This window comes from Odocoileus virginianus, chromosome 8 (assembly GCF_023699985.2).
Source record: "Odocoileus virginianus isolate 20LAN1187 ecotype Illinois chromosome 8, Ovbor_1.2, whole genome shotgun sequence".
Lineage (NCBI taxonomy): Eukaryota > Metazoa > Chordata > Mammalia > Artiodactyla > Cervidae > Odocoileus > Odocoileus virginianus.
The window spans coordinates 27,024,463-27,040,906 of NC_069681.1; the positions used below are offsets into that span (position 1 = coordinate 27,024,463).

The window sequence follows — 16,444 nt, forward strand, 5'->3', positions numbered from 1 at the left end:
GATCAGAGGCAGATGATCAGACCTCAAGAGGACAGTCATCAGTTTGCAGAGTTCTATTTACCAGGCTGCTGCACTGCGGCGGTGGAGGTAAGCAGCATGCAGACACCTGCTACATATATACAACAGCCAACGATGCGTGAGGTGGAAGAGCTGGAAAACAAGCCTGCTGCAACAGGTTTCTGTGCTAGAAATAAACCTTGCAGACAATTAAAATCAGTTGGAATCCACAGGGAACATTTTCATTGTTTGCATTACTTGCTACTTCACACTGAATTACAAAGCAGTCAGTAAATGACCACATCTTATCATGTAAGCTTTACTTTTATTATCCACATAACTTAATTGTTTCTGACCTTCAGGCATCTCCGGAGACACACAACACTTCCATGAGGTCTCACCAGCCCCCTCCAGTCTCACTGATCTGCCCTTTTTCTTGATCGCCCTTGGACTGCAAGGAGATCCAACCAGTCCATCCTAAAGGAGATCAGTCCTGGGTGTTCATTGGAAGGACTGATGCTGAAGCTGAAACTCCAATACTTTGGCCACTTCATGCGAAGAGCTCACTCATTGGAAAAGACCCTGATGCTGGGAGGGACTGGGGGCAGGAGGAGAAGGGGACGACAGAGGATGAGATGGCTGGATGGCATCACCGACTCGACGGACATGAGTTTGAATAAACTCCGGGAGTTGGTGATGGACAGGGAGGCCTGGCGTGCTGCGATTCATGGGGTTGTAAAGAGTCGGACACGACTGAGTGACTGAACTGAACTAAACTGATAGTTGATTTACAATGACTCAGGGGTACACTAAAGTGATTCGGTTCCATATACACATATTCAAAACTTTCCCAGATTCTTTTCCACTATAGGTTATTACCAGATATTGAATACAGTTCCCTGTGCTGTATAGAAAATTCTTTTTGCCTACCTATTTTATATTAATATATGGTAGTGTGAGTCTGTCAATTCCAAATTCCTAATTTATCCCCTCCCCACTTTCCCCTTTGGCAAACATAAACTTATTTTCTAGGTCTGGGAGTCTATTTTTGTTTTTCAAATAAATTCATTGGTATCATTTTTTCAGAGTCCACATATCACATGATATTTGTCTTTGTCTGACTCATTTCACTTAGTATGGGAATCTCTGGGTCCATCCATGCTGCTGTGAATGGCATTACTTCATGGTCCATAGTTGAGTAGCATCCCACTGTATATATGGACCACATCTTAATCTAGTCATCTGTCAGCGGACACTCAGGTTGCTTCCATGTCTCGGCTATTGGAAACTTGGTCTTCTTTGCTTATGAATTCAATGCGCCCACACCACAGAGTGTGTTAAAAGTTTACTGACGTAAACACATATGAAACCGAGGAAAGTTTCAATCTATAATTTAGTAGAATTACAAAAATATACCAGACTGTCAATAGATTTTTACAAGCCTGGTTTTCTCCTTGACAAATACCGATTTTGTTCAGTGTACCATATTTTATTAATTCAAGGTTTCAAGATCATTAATTCTCCCACATGAGCCTTTACTGGCAAGATTCTATTAACAAAAAAATAAGAAATCTCAAATGCACAATGTAGATAAAAATAATTTGATAATTATATTTATTTATAACTACATTTATAAATAAGCTCAGACAGTAAAGAATCTGTCTGCAATGCAGGAGACCTGGGTTGGATCCCTGGGTCAGGAAGATCCCCTGGAGAAGGAAATGGTAACACACTCAGTATTCTTGCCTGGAGAATCCCATGGACAGAGGAGCCTGAAGGACTAAAGTGCACGGGGTCACAAAGAGTCAGACAGGACTGAGCATGCACGCACGCATGCGCACACACACACACACACTTTACTCACAAACACAAATTATATTTTTCAAGTAAAATGATCTAGGGTTTCTCTATGATTATAATTGCATATTTTTACTTACAGAGATATGTGATAGTAATAGATATGTGTGTACATAGAGTGCATATTAAAGTCTTGAAAATGACTTTCACAAGCATCATTTCACTTGACCCTCAATAAAACTGAAGCAGACCAGACAGAATTTATGATGCACACTTTATGAAACATTATAGCACACAGTAACACAATGATGTGAGTGACTTGCCATGGGTCACAAAGAAGTAGAGAAAGAAGAAAGAAAGAAGACAGTGAAGGAAAGAGAAAAGGAAAGCCAGTGAACATAAATATGTTAAAGGTTTTATTCTAATTTTTCTTATTTCTCCAATGACAATATTCTCAAAATTCTAGCAAGTTGCTGCCCTGTAACTTGCTAAGCTTCCTTTAGATGTGGTTCATTAAATCAAATTCTTTATTAAAACAGATGGGTATCAAAATGTACAAGTGCTCAATTGTTCACAACTTGCATTTTTGTTTATGTAATGCCCACAATGCCAAGTCCTTCTTTTAAAGGAATGAGGAGACAGGAGAGCCACTTCCTAGCACATTTTCTCTGAATCTCACAAACAGCCTTCCCATCGTTATTTTCTTAATTTTACATAATTTCCAGTTATGATATAGCTTTTATAAACTATTAAGAAAAGATTTGGATTTGGGGTAAATGTTGGAACTTTTTGTTCCTGATATATATGTGTATGTGAGAAAGAGAGTGAGTTACAAATTGCTTATTTTAGCCAAATAAATTTCATTTTTACTATTTTTTACATTGTTCAAATTTTAGATGAGATCCCTTTAGGTATAAATTTGTCTACATATGCAGTGTGTTTACCCAAGCAAGAAAAGAACTAAGCACCGTGGAATCCACGACTTGGAAAGAAGGAATGGAGGAAAGGAAGAGACGGAAAGAGGGAAGAAGGAAGACAGTTTTCTGCCATACAGAAAAAGTCACCATCCTCTTGTTTTTCATAAAGTAGGTTGCATTGCAGGGACAGGATTGGCTTCCTCAGAGCATCACTGGTGTGTTACAAATTGTTGTTGGCCACTGACCTGGAGCCATCTGCTGAAGAAGACCAAACTATTCTGTGCTCACCTGTGTGAAACCTCGACTTCTTGCCTCTGGTAAGATAAGCCTGACGCAGATTAAAGAAACTTATAATGCTACTGATATCTTGAGAATATAAAAAGATTTAAGCAATAGGATCTCCCTTTCTTTCTATTTTCTTGACACTTTTAAAGCAGCATCTATTCCAAAACGCTTAGGGACAGTATTTCTTAAGTGCATCAGTTTCAGGTCACATCATTAAATGTATGTCCATTCTTTGACGTGATAGAGAATTGGATTCTGTTAAATTGTCTTAGAAAAGTAAAACAATCATTGGGTTTCTAACACAACATGGACTCTGACATCCTTCTTTCTCAGTAGGACTCGCTTTCCCTGTAATTCCTGTATTTCTGTCAGTTAAGATTATTCTGAACTAAGTAAGCTAGAGCTCTAAAGAAGACCCCATAAAGGGTATTTACTGTGGAATGTGATTTTGCACAACTTTCTTTTTCAATGTGTCTGTCTTAAGGGTTACCGTTTCCTTTGTTTTGACTTTATCCTTTTTTTCCAAGTAATAATTATTCACATGAAAAACAGGTGCAATTGTCTGAGTCACATTACAAATGGTAAATGGAAACTGTAATTTAGGACTAAGAAATATCTCCCTGTTCAAGATGTACAGAATTGTTTTCAGCAGGATATTTAAGGTAGCCTAGGATTTCTCTGATGGGAGTGAATTTTTCCTGCCTCTCCTGAATGGGAGATACAGAATCACGTAAGACAATTCCTAATTAAAAAATCTCCTTTTTTATCCCACTGATTCAGGTTCTTTGGATAACCTTGACTAATATATTCCTACTTTCAATAATGTCTGGAACAATCAGACAGAAGACCAACAAGGAAAGAGAGGACTTGAACATTACAGACCAATATGCCCTAACAGACCTGTACAGACACTCCACCCAGCAACAGGAGGAAACACATCTTTTTCCAGCATGCACCATTCTCCAGAAGAGACCACATAACATGTTTAACCAGAAAACAAGTCTTACAAACATAAAAGGATGGAAACCATAGCAACTGAATGAAACCAAAATCAATATTAGAGAAATAACTGAGATATTAACAAATATGTGGAAATTGAGCAACACAGGCCTGAAAAACCAATGAGTCAAAGAAAACATCATAAGGGAAATTAAATAACATCTTGAGTCAAATAAAAGCAAAAGCACAACATACCAAAAGCACGGGATGCAGTACATCAGGACCAAGAGGAAAGTTTAACAGCAGTAAACACATTCACAGAAAAAAGATCTCAAAACAAAACACAACTTCACACATCAAAGAGCTGGGAAAAAGGCAAAACTGAGCCCAACATTACCAGAGGGAAGGAAATAGTAAAGACTAGTGAAGAAATAAATAAAATAGAGAATGGAAAAATGCAGGATCAATGAAGTCAAGAGTTGTCTATTGAAATGATTGATAAAAGGAAAAAGAGAAAACTCAAATACATAAATCAGAAATGAAAGAGGAGATATTGTAATTAATGCCACAGACATAAAGAAGCGTATAAGAGACCGTTATGAACGATCATATGTCAATATTGGATAACTCAAGAGAAATGAATAAATTTCTAAAATATACAGCATACCAGTACTGAATCATAAAGAAATAAAACTTTTGAGCAGACCTCTACCTAGTAAGGAGATTGAATGAGTAATCAAAAACATCAAACAAACAGAATTCCAAGACCAGATGGCTTCACTGGAGAATTCTACCAAACATTTAAAGATGAATTAATGCCAATCCTTCTCAAATTCTTCCCAAAAGTTGAAATCGAAGGAATATTTTATGAGAACAGCATTACCCTTATACCAAACCAAAAATACTACAAAGAAAGAAAACTACAGACCAATATCCATGACAAGTATTGATGCAAAAGTCCTCAACAAAATATCACCAAACTGAATACAACAGCATATTAAAAGTATAATAAATCATGACAAAGTGGGATTTAGTCCTGGGATAAAAGATGTTGCAGTACATTAAAATGAATTAATATCCCTGATGCTGGGAAAGATTGAAGGCAGGAGGAGAAGGGGGTGACAGAAGATAAGATGGTTGGATGGTGTCATCGACTCAATGGACATGAGTTTGAGCAGACTCCAGGAGTTGGTGATGGACAGGGAAGCCTGGCGTGCTGCAGTCCATGGGGCTGCAAAGAGTTGGACACCACTCAGTGACTGAACTGAACTACATTAACAAAACAAAGGATAAAATTCACATGACCATCACACATGACATAGACAAAGCATGTTGCAAAAGTCAACATCCATTTATGGTAAAAACGCTCAACAAACTAGGAATAGAAGAAAAGTACCTAAACATAAAAAGCCATATATGAAAAGCCCACAGCTAACATCATACTCAATGGTGAAAAAAACTGAAAGTGATTCCTCTAAGATGACTACGGTTGAGTGCCAAAAAATTGATGCTTTCAAATTGTGGTGCTGGAGAAAACTCCAAAGAGTCTCTGGACTACAAGGAGATCAAACCAGTCAACCCTAAAGGAAATCAACCCTGAATATTCACTGGAAAGACTGATGCTGAAGCTGAAGCTCCAATACTTGGGCCACCTGATGCAAAAAGTTGATTCTTTGGAAAAGACCCTGAGGCTGGGAATGACTGGAAGCTAAAGGAGAAGAGGGCGGCAGTGGATGAGATGGTTAGATAGCATCACCAACTCAATAGACATGAAACTGAGCAATCTCTGGGGGATAGTGAAGGACAGGGGAGCCCGGCGTGCTGCAGTCCATGAAGTCGCAAAGAGACCGATGTGGCTTAGCAACTGAGCACAATAAGAAAGATCAGGAAGAAGGCAAGAATGTCCACTCCTATCACTTCTCTTCAACATAGTTCTGAAGGTCCTAGCCAGAGCAATTAGGCAAGAAAAAGAAGTCAAAACAGTCAAACCAAAAGGGAAGAAGTTATACCATCACCAACAAGTTCTTATTTATTAAGGAGCGTCAAGTCCATCATGGCACTTCCTCTCATTATTTAGATCTGGCAACAATAGCTTGTGAGATGGCAACACAAACTTTTAAAAATAACTCAGACTGTCACGGAATAAAACATTCAGCAGAAGCCCTAATATATTAAAACCTATGGCAGCCTAATATATTAAAGTCCATAGCAGGCTAACAGCACCTGCAGTTTACAAAGTTTCTCAACCAGTCCATCCTAAAGGAAATCAGACCTGAACATTCATTGCAAGGACTGTTGCTGAAGCTGAAACTCCAATACTTTGGCCACCTGATGTGAAGAACTGACTCATTGGAAAAGCCCCTGATGCTGGGAAAGATTGAAGGCGGAAGGAGAAGGGGAAGAGAGGGGGTGAGATGTTGGATGGCCGCACCGACTCAATGGACATGAGTTTGAGTAAGCTCCGGGAGTGGGTGACGGACAGGGAGGCGTGGCATGCTGCAGTCCATGGGGTCGCAGAGTCGGACACGACTGAGCGACTGAACTGAACTAAAGCATATACTGGAAATTTTATCTCATTTAATCTCACATTTAACCCTACAAGGCAGGCACTCTGCTCATCCCATTTCACAGATGAGTCTTAGAAAGGTTTCTCTTGTATTCATGGTCCCAGAGAAATATGAAGCAGAACTTGAAATCCATCCTAAGCTGTTCACCTCAAATTTACCCTTTATGTAAACTACATTTTGGTTTTTGTGCCTCAAGGCCTGTCGTTCCCTGTATTAGAAAAACCCTACTTACCAGCCTTATTTGAACTTTATCATGTATCTATAGCTCCAGCAAACCCCTGGAAATAATGTATCTAGGCCCACTCTGAAACACTATTCTTTCTTTCTACAGGGTATAAAGTGAAAGTAGCAACCTAATACCATATGAAATACTCTGCAATATTCCATTCAACTAAATTTCTTTCTTCTTTATGTCAAAGTTCTTTTGTCTTGCTTTTGCATTTAGCTTTAAATTACTGAAATAGATGTAAAGTGAAAGACTTGCTGTTCCAAATTATAAAGATAAAAGGCATATTAATAGACTTTTTAAAGGAAGATTTGGGAGCTCATGAAATGACTTCCACCCGGGGACTCCCAACGACATATTACCGAGCTGCTTATAACCAAGAATCTAAATTAGAAAGAAAATGAGAAAGTCTGAATAAGACTTTATCATTCTTAAAGGAATTAGTTAATATTTCAAATGTGTTCATTAAAGACACAGTGCCACATGCCAGAGGCTTTAACTTCCCAAGCTTATTTTTAAAACCCTAATTATAGTAATAAAAATGAAAAAAAATGCACTCCATACATTATTTATAGAAAAAAAAGGATATTCAAATGCCTATTTTTATGTATAATTCCTCTTATAAGAATTTGAATATCAAACTCACCTTATCCGTACCCACAATCATATTTTTTAACCAAATCTGCCCACAGTGATTCTTGTGAGGACTTTAGCTGATTTAACCTACATTACTTAATAGTAGTGATCTCTATCATGGTAATTACTCATAGGTAAGTGAGAAGCATCAAAAACTGAAAAAAAAATAAACACAGGACCTCAGCCATTTGAATGAGGTATGAGTTATGCCTTGATTTTTTTTTTCTTCCTAAAATTCAGTTAATCAACTTATTTTAATGTGTCTAGTTTTTCCCAGTATTAAAATTATTTACCAAAGTCAGTTTCCACATAAATTATACTAGTTACACCTCCAGTCCCATTGTTCCTCTAGGACTGCAAAATTTTTCTGCAAAGGGCAAGATGGAATATTTTAGGCTGCAAGGACCACGGGGTCTCAGTGGGTCACACCTCTTTTGTTGTTTATTGTTTTTTGCTTATTTGTTTGTACTATCCTTTAAAATATAAACAGCATGTCTAGTTCGCAGGCTGTATACAAATAGGACTCAAGTTACATCTGGCCCTCAGACTATAGTTTGCTGCCCCTAGCTGTGATGGTTTCCTATAAGGCACCTATTAAAGAGGCTTTTTTTTTTCCTCTCTTAAGAAAAAAGAACTTGGATTTTCACTGAATGATAACTTCTATGAGACTTTATCTTCCATAAGCTAGTGATACAACTTTGAACAAATTACTCAAGTCTCCCTGGGTTTTCTTTTCTGATTTATCTATAAACGAGCAGATGATTTTCACGGGAGGGAAGAGACAGACAGACCTATGGGTCTCTGGGTAGGATGTGCAGTGATAGGAGAGAGAAGAGCTACATTAAAAAGTGAGTGGAGATTCCACTTGGTCAGAACTTGGGAGCTGTGGAAGGCAGAAGCTCGAAACGGCGTTTGTAGGCAGCTTGCCTTCTGCCACCTGCAATGCTTGCATCCGTCCATGTAATATCTATGAAATCTGGACACCTACACAAAGATGAATAAAGTATTCACCTCAGCACAGTTGTAAGTCTGATACTCAACCGGAAACACGGGTTCGATCCCTGGGTCAGGAAGATCCCCTGGAGGAGGAAATGGCAACTCACTCCAGTATTCTTGCCTGGAAAATCCCATGGACAGAGAAGACTGGCAGACTATAGTCCATGGGGCTGCAAAGATCCGGACACAACTGACCTCATATTGCTCACCCCATGTTCAATTCAGTTCAGTCACTCAGTCATGTCCGACTCTTTGCGACCCCATGAACCGCAGCACACCAGGCCTCCCTGTCCATCACCAACTCCTGGAGTCCACCCAAACCCATGTCCATCGAGTTGGTGATGCCATCTAGCCATCTCATCCTCTGTCGTCCCCTTCCCCTCCTACCCTCAATCTTTCCCAGCATCAGGGTCTTTTCAAATGAATCAGCTCTTTGCATCAAGCGGCCAAAGGATTAGCTCAATAGATGGAGTTGTTGGGAAAAGAACAGAGACTTTATTCAGCAAGTCAGCCTATGAAGATGGTGACCCCCTATCTGGAAGACCCATCTTGCCTGAGTTAGAATTCAGGTTTCTTTTATACTAAAAGGGGTGAGGTTTAGCATCAAACATCACCTGGTGCTGGCCAGCCTCCAAAAGGAGGGGGGCGGGGCCTGTTTATTTCTTCTTTACTGCCTCCGTCCACAGGTGGGCCAGGTCAGGAAGTCTCCTGTGAGCTAAACAAAGGTATTTCTGCTTAAAGCTCATTACCTGGGTGTTTGAACCAAGTCTGGGAGATAGTGATGGACAGGGGAGTCTGGCATGCTGCAGTCCATGGGGTCACCAAGAGTCAGACACGACTGAGCAACTGAACAATGTTACCTGGGAGGTAGGGTCCCCAAAGATGGGCCATTGCATAGAATTTAAGCTTAAAAGCAACATCGCTTTAGTGATGAACTTGAATGCAAAGGTTCTTCCAATGATATTAACATTACCTGCACCTGCAGTAAGGGGAGGTCAGAAAGCTGGACATGCCTGGGGAGAGTTTCTTGGGGAAGACGTTCTGGATTTGACCCCAGCCCTGAGCAAAGACAGAAGCAGCACCTTCCCAGCTCAAAGGAGCACCAATCAAGTCTGTGGGTTAAGGGATGCTAAGTTCCCCGTGGAGGGGCACACGCAGCTCGGGGTGGTCCAGGCAGAAGACGGGAGTCAAGAGAGCCGGGAGGAGGTTGGAGGGTGGGCAGGATGAAGTCAGGAAGGACAACGCAGGTCATGGGAAGCAGCCCGTGCTGGACGCCGTGGGCGAAGGGATTCACTGAGAGCTTTTCAGCAGAAGGCCTCAGGGTCAAATCCACATTTATGATAAATCACCCTTGCGTCTATTAGACTGGATGTGAGGGAACAGGCTAGAGCTGGAAGATCAATTAGAAACTGACCCCTTATCCTGGGCCGGGGGTGATGAAGCCCTGGCTAAAAGTCATAAAAGGTCAGAATAGAGAAGATAAGTCTCAGCAGTACTTATAAGGTAGAATTGTAAAAACTTGGGGGCTGATGGGAAGTACTGGAAGGGGAAGGGAGGGGCAGAGAAATGAGGAGACTGTGGATGGTGCTTCCCACTTCACTGGGGTGGGAGAGAAAAGCCAGGAATCACAGAGGCCAACCAAGATTAGGGACCCCAGGGCAGACACGTGATGGTGTGGAAGGTCCAGGGAAGGATGGAACATCCGGGAAAGGTGCCCTGTGGGCAGAGGTGGGCCAGAAGGAGGGTGGGCAGAAAGGAGGACCACCCAGGAAAGGAGTGAGGGGAGGGGAGAGAGCACCGATGGAAAAACTGACCACCTACAGACCCCCACCTTCCCACCTGGCGGACACTCCTGTAGGCAGGAAGAGCAAAGCCTGATAACCTTGCCAAGATCGAGTTCTGGGATCTTGACCAAAATGACCCGAGTACTCTGGGCCTCCTGTTCTTCATTTGCAGAACTGGGGCTTGAGTAGTTTATCTTACAAGTTCCTTCTCACCCAGCCTTTTCTCAGGCCAAGATTTGCCCTGATGATAAGACCTCAAAGAGGCAGATATACTCTAGCAGTCCTCAGCTAAGCACGTGCTCAAATTCAAAGAAACATCACATTCAAATACCCCAGTTCCACGGCAACGTCTTTTCTCACCCATGCAAATGTTGTAACAAATGCAACGATCTGCAAGTCACATATATACAGATAGGTATGTACACACATACGTATATATAATATAGGATCACATAGGCATTATACGAGTTATGGTTTTACTCAACAGATTTACTTTCCTGATTTCTTGAGTAGGAGGAAACGCTTCTATTTTTATTCAGTCTCCCTCAGGAGCATTCATGCTCTGCAGGTTTATATTCAGTGGACCTTCTCTTTATCTGAAGGAGTACTAATCTAGCCATAGATTACATTAATGGCCCGTCCCAGTAGCTACTGGAGCTGTTATCTTCAAGCGTCCTCAGGTCAGAAGAAACAAATCTTTAAAGGATTCATTGCTTGTGCAAAATAAACTAGCTATTTCAGATTAAAATATACTAACTACTATACACAAAACAGATAAACTACGAGGACCTACTGGACAGCACAGGGAGCTACAACTCAATATTCTGCAGTAAAACCTATGAGGGGAAAGGCTCTGAAAAACAACACATACATATGTATTCAGTTATATATATAACAATATATATTCAGTTATATATTCTTAGTTTTAGGTGTATAGCACAGTGATTCTGTGACTCTACATACTATAGTGTATGGCACACAATATATAGAGTTATATAGGTATACATACATATAGTTATATATATATTAAACTGCATCACTGTGGCTATACACCTGAAACTAACACAACATTGTAAAATTATAGTTTAAAAAACACTTCAACTATTTTACTGTGTACTAAAACCATTTCATTCCCTTGACAGGACATAGATAAGCTCAACCATACCTTTATGCCCTTTAGATAACACTGTACTGATTAAACTTATTTTTCCTTTAATAAATAAACATCACACTTGGAATGATTCTTTATAGCAAGTACTATATCCCTGGGGCGTATCAGTCTGTAAAGCGATGGCATATACTCCGGTCTCCCAAATCCCATCAGCTATAACCTCATAAGCACACACAGGTTGATCACACATGATTAGGCACCCTGGCAGTCAAGCACGTGTCACACATGCTTGTGTAATTTTAATAAACTAAACAGCGTCACACAGACAAATAGATATGTTCAGGAGGACCCTTAACCCAAGGATGACAAATCACCTTCAAAGCCTTTAGACGTACCCAGAGAAAAATGTAACCCACCCTGGCAGCTAAGCAGTAACCCCATAAAGAGGCTGCTAGCCGGCCCAGGTGGGGGTGTGGCTCCCCTCTCTTCCTCCCAGTCCCACGGTTTTCGTTTCAGGATCTCAGGGACAACCTTGGAGTCTCTTGTTCTGAATCACTAGGAAATCCATGCAGAGTCTGTAGGGGATTCATAAATAACGCCTCCCCACCCCCCAAAAAAAAGCAAACGTTCGAGACATTTTAACCTTCACCTGAGCAGAAATTCCAGCCACCCTTACGAGATCCCCCAAGAAAGCCCCCTCTCGGAGGATGAGCGCTTCCGGAGCTTTGCACTTAGCAGGATAAAGACCGCCCGGCGCGCCCCCCTTCCCGTCCTCGGACTGCTTCGGCCAATTCACAGCAGCTAAGTTTTCTCGGCCCCGCCGAGCAGAAGACAACCCCTCCTCCTCCAATGGCTTAGGAATTCTTCCCAGTGGTAAACGCTTAACACACAATTTGAAATGCCTTTGGCTCCTACCCCCCCCCCCCAAAACTGGAGGTCAGAGCCCCCCGAGAGTAACTACAGCTTTTCCATAAACGGCAGAAATGCTAACAGAACTTGATGGCAATCACCTCCATTATCTTTCGGGGGGTGGGCCTACAAGGGACCATTAAACCCAACACTTTCACAGACCTCCTTGGTTTCCCCCAGCCAGGAAAGATGGGGCGGGGGCTGGCTGAGGTGGGTGGGGGGGGGAGCGGGAGGCCAGAATGAAGAGCCCGGGGTGGGGACCGCGCCCCCCGCCGACGTGGCCCACCCCGTAGTGGCCGGACCCCTGAGACAATGGAGCGACATTGTCCCGCGGGGGGTCGCGGTCAAGGGTCAGTAGATGGGTGGAAGACGCGACGGCCTGGGGGGCTTCCTTCACCCCTATATCTTTGTTCTCTGAAGTCGTCGCCCTCTTGCATCCCCAAAGAAAAAAAGAGGCCGAACCCCCTCCCCCCCAGCCCCCTAGGAGTGGCCGCGGAGGGCCCCCCGCGCCGCTCCTCCGGTCTCCCGTGGCAACCAGAGGCTTCCAGCCCCTCTCAACCGGCAGCCTGTCGTCTCCTCCCGGGCTGGTCCAGAGTTCGGAGGGTTTCAGCTCTCAGCCCGCGTCCCCTTCCGGAAAAGAGATCGCCAGCCCCCTCTCCACGCCCGCCCCCGTCTCCACCCTGGGACTCTAGCTGGGGAGGGGGGACCCGGCGAGGCAGGTGCCAGCAGCCCACACCCTCCTGGGGTCGCCCCGCCGAACCTCCGGGCCGGGAGGCGAGGCTGCCCGGCCAAAGCGCCCCGCGCTGGGGACCGCGCCCGGCGCCCGGCGCCCGCCGCCGCCCCTACCTGCTGGAGAAGGGTGCCCCGCAGCCGGGACCCCGGGAGTCGACTCCTAGTGCGTCCCGCGAGGGTGCGCGGCACGCCGCTGCCCTGCGCTTCCCCGGGGCCGTGGCGCGCTCGGGGCGGGCGCGCCGGGCGCACCCGGGGCTGGTGAACGCCGCTCTCGTCCCGGCCGGCGGTGCGGGCTGGGCGGCCGGGGCCCGGCTTCCGCGGTAGCGCTCGGGCTCCCGGGCGCCGCTCAGGCAGCCGGGGCGCTGCGGGGCCCGCCTCCGTCCGGGCCGGCCGCCGCCTCCTTCCCACGCGCTCGCGCGCCGGGACCGCGCCTCTCTGCTCTCGCTGCGCCTCGGGTCCCCCCCTCCGGCTTCTCCCGCCTCCCGCCTCGCGGGCCAATCTAAGAACCGGGCTCACTCTTCAAACTTCTGCGTCCGGACTCGGCCAGAAGCGGGGCAGCGGGACGGGAACGCGGGGGTGGCGGCCCGGTCGCGGGGCTCCCGCGCGCTGGCCCGGGGCTGCGACCTGGAGCGGGCATTCCCCGTGAGCCGGCCGACCCGAACAAAGGCCATCGCGAGGACTGTGGCAGTTGTCACCCGAGCAGATGAGTGACCCTGTTTAAAGACGCAGAGGCCCTGGCGGTCCTTCCGGCTCTGGGATTCGAGAGCCCCTGAGATTCTCCTGAAATCTCCGAAATAGCTAACTTAAGCCTGGGACGGCCACCCCCGGCAAGGAAAAGCCGACTCCAGGCAACTGCGCTCTGTTGCGTTTTCAGGACAGAATAGAAAGCTGCCCTGACCACTCCCCAAAATTTGTTTTTGGTTGGCTGTGTAAACATATTTCACTGTACACATTTTGCTATGAGGGCCATGTTCGATATTAATTCCAGAGTTAATGTGATATACATATATATATGTGTGTACCTGCATATACAAATATATATATATGTACAGATGAGCTTGTAAACATCTGTACAGACACATAATAGTATATAGTAGCAGGCGGATAATAGTAGAGGTCTTGTTTATAACACTCAGTAACTTTATTCCAGGGAGATTATAATTATACTAATTATTAATTATCAAATATATTTACATAAATTCTATGCTACATGTATATATGAAAAATAGAAGATCTAGGGATGTCTGCATGGAATATAAGTTTTTTTTTTTGGAATATAAGTTTCATATTAAATGACATTATACCAGTGCACGTTCAGGAAAGGATTAAATAATGACTCTGAGATACTGTCTTGATTTTCATTTATATCTCATGTATTTCTGTTATTTGAGATACATTTTTTTTAATTTCAAGATACGATCAATGAAATGAGCTGATTTATTCTGTAATGACATGGAACTGGAGACACTTTCTCTATATAATGTGAGGAGAACGAATCCCAAGCCAGATTTAATTTCTTATAAAAGTAATTTACAACATCATAGAATTTACCAAAGCAATTCAACAACAGTTTTAAAAATAATGTAGACTAGTAAGAATGAGTATGAATTCAAAGGAAAATAAATATTTTATCACCTAATTGTTTTCTTGTCCTTTTATATATTGAAACCAAGACATAGATATGGACTGTGAGGACTATTACTCATTTCTGTGTTTATTGTTTGTATAATATGTGAAACCATTTCTCTCTTTTTTTTAACATTTTATTTTGTGTTGTTAACCATTGTGATCGTTAACAATATTATAATAGTTTCAGGCATACAGGAAATGGACTCACTCATACAAACACGTGTATCCACTCTCCCCCAAACTCCCCTCCCATTCAGGCTGCCACATGACATTGAGCAGAGTTCTCTGTGCAGTACAGTAGATCCTTGTTGGTTATCCATAGTAGAAGACACCTAACCTACCGAAAGTTAGCTCTGGTAACTAGCTTTTAAGCTCCCTGGTGCTTCAGACAGTGGAGAACCCACCTGCAATGCAGGAGACCCAAGTTTGATCCTTCAATCAGGAAGATCCCCTGGAGAAGGGAATGGCAACCCACTCCAGTATTCTTGCCTGGAAAATTCCATGGGTAGAGGAGCCTGGCAGGCTACAGTCCATGGAGTAGCAAAGAGTCAGACATGACTGACTGACTATCAAACTCTGCACGCATAAAATATAAAGTGCCTTTTAAAATACTAATGCAAATTCAGCATGAGCGTTTACCATGAGTGTGACTAGCATGCTTATATTCCTCAAATATAGGTTGTATATTTGATATAGGTTTATATCTATCATATATCTGTTTCTACAATAGCAGCTTACAGTTACAAGAAACTAAAAGAAAATATGTTCATAAAAACCTATAAATCATAAACAAGATCACATTTATATTCCAGCTATTCCCATCACATTCTGCATCCCGTAGTCATAACAGTGGCTTCAAATACACAACTGACGTTGATAAGGTTTTAAAAAATGATTTTGCTAACCAAGCATATAGGCAATATATTAATAAGAATGTCAATATTGGTCCAGTTCCCAGAGGTAATTTTTCTCTTTAAAGTGAGATATAAATGCTGGTTTGCCGTTGGTGAGCACTGTTTACAAGGAGACATCCAATTCTGAAATAGCAATTCTTTCGCTAGCACAGAAACAGGCATTACCCAGCTTTGGCAACCGCGGAAGGTGTGCGGTAGTAAAAGAGGATTGCCTCGAATAGAAACTCCAAGACAGCTACTTTCGCATCCTGACTGAGCTCTTGTCACTTTTCAGAACATAAATTATTATGGGAAAGGGTGTGAGGTAAATGCTTTGTATTTTATTACACTCATAGTCCAGTGTACCTCTCACAGATCTGTCTTAAACGAACTGGAAATTATAAAATGAAAATGTAATAATTTGCTAATTCTTAACACTGTGGGGAATGGAGCTGTTCATTTCCCATAAAATAACATGTCTAGGTTAAAATTATGTCCTTAACTATTGACATTCAGTATTGCTATGGGACGGCAAAAAAAGAATTTCATACTTATCACTGGGAAACAGCATCGTGTTTAAATCAATACACAGTTCTAACTCCTGCATCTCCAAAGTATATGAGAGTCCAGTTTCCCTATTTATTCCCTGTGAACTGAGTGCTTGATGGCTCTGAAATTCATGGGAAGGTACTCAGAGGAGGAGCTTTGGGGGGCGATGAGGTCATGTGGGTGGAGCCCCCACGATGGGGTTGGTGATGAGATGACAGAGAGCGTGCTCGAGGGCGCTGTATTCTCTGCCTTGAGAGAACGCAATGAAAAGACAGCCATCTGCAACCCACAAGAGGGCCTTCCCCAGAGTCAGATCGTGCTGGGCCCCTGATCTGACTTCTGGCCTCCAGAAATGTGAGACATACATTTGTGTTGCCAATAAGCCTGCACTAATTTGGGTTTCCCAGGTGGCTCAGTGGTAAAGAAGTCAAGGTTCAATCCCTGGGTCAGGCAGATCCCCTGGAGAAGGAAGCGGCA

At 43.2% G+C, this 16,444-nt stretch overlaps 1 protein-coding gene across 1 annotated transcript in view; it reads right to left on the reverse strand.

The window, feature by feature from the left end:
• The window catches only part of MYO16 (myosin XVI), a 499,683-nt gene extending 486,118 nt beyond the window's left edge, over positions 1–13,565 (reverse strand). Inside the window, exon 1 of the mRNA XM_070471419.1 lies at positions 13,011–13,565. The gene's annotated coding sequence lies outside the window, so the exon portion shown is untranslated. The remainder of the gene's footprint in view (positions 1–13,010) is intronic.
• Positions 13,566–16,444: the final 2,879 nt, after the last annotated feature.